Source organism: Cryptomeria japonica, chromosome 7, assembly GCF_030272615.1.
Source record: "Cryptomeria japonica chromosome 7, Sugi_1.0, whole genome shotgun sequence".
NCBI lineage: Eukaryota > Viridiplantae > Streptophyta > Pinopsida > Cupressales > Cupressaceae > Cryptomeria > Cryptomeria japonica.
In genome coordinates, this window is record NC_081411.1 from 280682838 (window position 1) to 280687264 (window position 4427).

Sequence of the window (4427 nt, forward strand, 5' to 3'; positions counted from 1 at the left end):
TAAATAATTCTTTGTTAAGGAGGTATAAAAGGAGATTGTCCAAAATAATCATGAAGTTTTTAAGACCAAAGGACCATGATCAATAATTGAAGACCAATCAAAACTAAGGAAACTATTATCTTTTCAATAGTTGTACTATTATTAAGATCGATGGATTTGAAGATACCTTTCACTTGCTGCCACAATCAGTACCTGACAAACCTGCATTTTTAGATATTGTATGGCAATTAAATGAATTTGATAAGCATCATTTTAGGAATGATATAAATGCATCCTTTCTAACCAGTACTCTTGCTTTTGGTGACTTCAAAGTTACTTTAAAGGAAGGATATGAGCTTGTCCAAGCAGAGATTTATTATTTTAAATTAGCACATGCAAAAGAAAGAATGTTTGATCTTAAGAAGTTTGTGCAAAATTCTAGAGTAGTTTATAAGCTTGGTACTTATGGACATGAGTTTTCTATGCCAGAAGATACAATAAGAAATTGTCCTAGTGAGGGTCACTGAAAGTATTGGAAAATGGAAATGTGGGAAATGATTCATAAGGTAGAGAAAATAAGAGAAGAGGTTGATTCTTCCTATAAAGGGGATTTTGTAAAAATTGAAGATCTTATGGAGAGGGCCCAAATAATATTAAATGAATCAAACTTTGTTAGAAAAATGGTGTCTCAACCTTGCAATAATAAAAGGTTACTATTAATAAATGAGCACGAGGGGTTGCAAGGAGGGGTACCCCCCTTGCACCCTCAAAGCCATATTTTATGTATAATTTGTCATTGTAAATATTGATTGTTTATCATTAGGTCATAGATGGTGGATATTGTGTGTACTTTGTTTTCCCTATAAGACAACCCTATTTTATGAGGGCATTGTATTACGGTTGTGTAATATGATGTATTCAAAGAGTTTGATAGCTATTGAGTTGCCTCTAGATCTCCATTGGTGATACTCCTGTAAGAATCTTGCTTTGCAAGTATATTGTAATTTGTTGTTGATTTCTAAATAATATATTGGGAAGCTTTTGGAGTGTGGGGTTTTTCTCTCGAAAGGATTTTCCCCATGTAAATCAAGTGCTATGTTGTGGTATGCATGTTATTTATAGTTATTTTTATTAAGTTTTTCTAACTGTTGTGAATATCTATAATTTTTTTTGCATTACCCTCCTCTCAAGGTTATGTAGGAATTTGTTCCACTACTTAACTTCCTTAAAAAATTGCTCTCTAATTTAGCAAGAAGAGGTACAAGTGATGAGTGCTCAAAAATGACATTTTAAATCATAGTTTATACTTGAAAACTCGGTATATTTTGTTAATTAATGTGTTTGGCGGTAGAATATATGCTTACACTTTTACTTACTTTGCTTTTATACTTTACTAATTAGAAGGTATATATTAGAAATGATATTTTGTATTGAATGTATTACTTCATTGGTTGAATTAATGAAGAAACAATTGTTATCTATAATCTTTGTCGTTATACCTTGTCCTATTTTCTTGGATATGGTTTCAGATATTTTAAAAAGTTGTTTCAAGGTGAGGAGTTGTGAACTCTCTGTCTAGAAAAGTGGAATGCTTGGTCATTCTCTTGATTTCTCTGTCTGGGTGATGCAATAGTTCTCTCCAAATTCAAATTCATTGGTTGTCTACTCCAAGCTTAACATCATTGGTTGTGCATGGAACTTCCAGTTTCATTGATAGAGAAATAAAGCATTGTAATTGAAAACATTATTTTTTTTGTAGTTCAAATAGTAGTTGTTACCCATCTAGGTGGGTAACACTTTATTTGAATTCCAATAAGGATATTCCTATATATCCTTTTGTTCTTTATAGGAATAGTTAGTCAGTCATCAATTCTCAGAGTCTTCAATTTCTTTTGTAATTTCTAAAATTTGTTTTACTCCCTTTTGGGAGCCAATTTGAATCCAATCTTGAAGTTGATCTAAAATCTCAGTGTTAAAGGATACCACCAGAGAAAGAGTAGGGCCCGCTCAACCAAATGAAGGTGATCATAAGTTGTTTCTTTATTCACATTTGTATGATGTTTGTTTTTCAATTATCTTTTCTTCTGCAAGTTAATATGTGAAATTGAACATCAAAAATCATTTCTAATCAATAGCTCTTATTCATAAATCATTTACAGTGGTACTTAGATGAATTCTTTATGGATGTTTAAATTCATGTTTTTATTTAGTTAAGTTTGAATTCACAAAATAAATTAACCGATAAATGCATTTTAGTTTTTGATTTTAATAGTGAGTGGCAATGGTGATGGAAGTAGTGATTAGACAAAATCTTTATTGAGTTAATTCATGGAATCTAGTTTACTTTGAATGTTCTTTAGAATAGAATTTTGATTCTCTGCAAGCATAAAATATGTTTCATTTGCAACCAAATAGAATAGAACTTGAATTCATGTGTTGTAGATTTAATTCAGTTTTAGTAATAGCTAAGAGATTCCATGATTTGAACTTAATTGAGTTCTTCTTATCTCGTACTAAAACCACCAAGGTTTCCTTTAGGATAGGTTTTGCATATTATTTTTCAATCTTTATCAAATTAAAGTAGTTTCCTAAGGGAAGAATTTAGTTTTTAGAAGTGGATCTCATGATCTCCTAACAAAGCATGACTGAAGTGTGAGTCACTGTTTTTTATGAAAATCCCCCCAACTTGAATACATCCTTATCACATGCAACTCTAAGACACACCCGATTTGATAAATGAGAAATTAAATGATGCAAGTTCTAACATCAAAGGCCTTTCCCATCAACAAGTGTTCCTCCCACATCTGCCCCCTATATTTCAAGACAAGATACAAGGCTAGATATCCCAAGGTGTGTGACACCTCTATGTCAAGTATCTCCTTAGCCTTCCCCTGCTCCTAGATTCTCAGTTGATGAAATTTCTAGATGGGATGATTCGGATGTTGGCAAACTAATGCAAGAGCCTAGAATTGTGGAGGCTAATCCTCCCAAGGAAAGAATGATTATCAATTTTGAGCCATCTAATCAAATTTTAATGATGTAATCTAAATGAAGGTTATTGCAAGTTCATGGATGATGAAGCATTTATCCATACTCAAGAATTCTAAGATTTCATTTTAAAGACTAAAGGGGAATAAATTTAAAACAAAGTGAAAAAGGTTACCCCTGGAAACTAGCCTCAAGCAATTAAGGAACTTTGGGAAGAAGTAAGAATAGAAAGGAAAGGTGGGTAAATGCACAAAGATGGTGTGAAAAAAGGGGAGTATAAGTGGACACTTTTTTTCTGAAATTAGGTGAACTTGAACTTGGAGGCGAAAGTTGAAAGTTATACACTCAAGATATGAAGATAATTAAAGAACAAATATTATAGTACTCTAAATCTAGTTTATAGACTACTAAACTTTTTCAAAATTTGATAAGAATAAGGGGGACAATTTCTTTACGCACAAAAAACAGACCCTGATTTTTTCTGAAAAACATAACATAGTGTCTGACGTGCACATCAAAAAAGTCATAGTTAGATTTAGTATTTTGATAAATCCTTTGGCAGAAAGATAGTTAAGAGTGAGCACTAGAATTTGTGTATTTTTTGTAATTTTTTGTTGAGTATTTTTTTTTAATGATTTTTCCAATCGAGCACATCCTAAAAAATAGGTACTAGTTCATGCGCAAAGCATAACTTGCACCAAAACAATCGAAAATACAATTTTATTTATTTTTAATTATAAAGAATCAACTGCACTACAATAATATATAATTTTTTTTAATTTGGATAAGTTCTAGATCAAAAGTTATTAAAGAAATGATACGCATGTCTCTGAGAACTATGGAGACACTGGTAAAATAAATTCAATAATAATATGTTATTGTTGTTCAAATTTTTAAAAAATTATATGGTTAGAAAGCTCAAAAGATGGGTGAAAATATGGTGGAAATTTTAGAAATACCCACTTGATGAAGTGTAAACTTGATGATGACAAAGTCGAGAAACCAAGTTGATAAAACAAAACATGTCAAAAAGGAGGGAAATGGAGGGAAATCAAACTTCCAACCCGCAACTTTGTCATCCAGGCCTATTCACAAGCCTAAATAGTCAAAAGCATGTATGGGCTCCCTATACTATAAACAACGGGTACGGGGTATTTTTAAAACAAAACTGCGTATAGGGTGTCTTTATAATAAGCAACGCTTACGCGCTTCTGCCTGTGTTTAAAATGTGGGTGTGTGCATACATATATGTATATGTATAATATGTAAAATATGATAATTCATGTGTATATATATATATAATTTGTGTATATATATAATATATTATATATATATGTATATAATATATATAATAATATCTAATATATTATGTATATATACACACATGTGTGTGTATGTGTATTGCCTTTTGATATTTTATGTGTATTATATGTATATGTGTATGTATGTATATTGATATA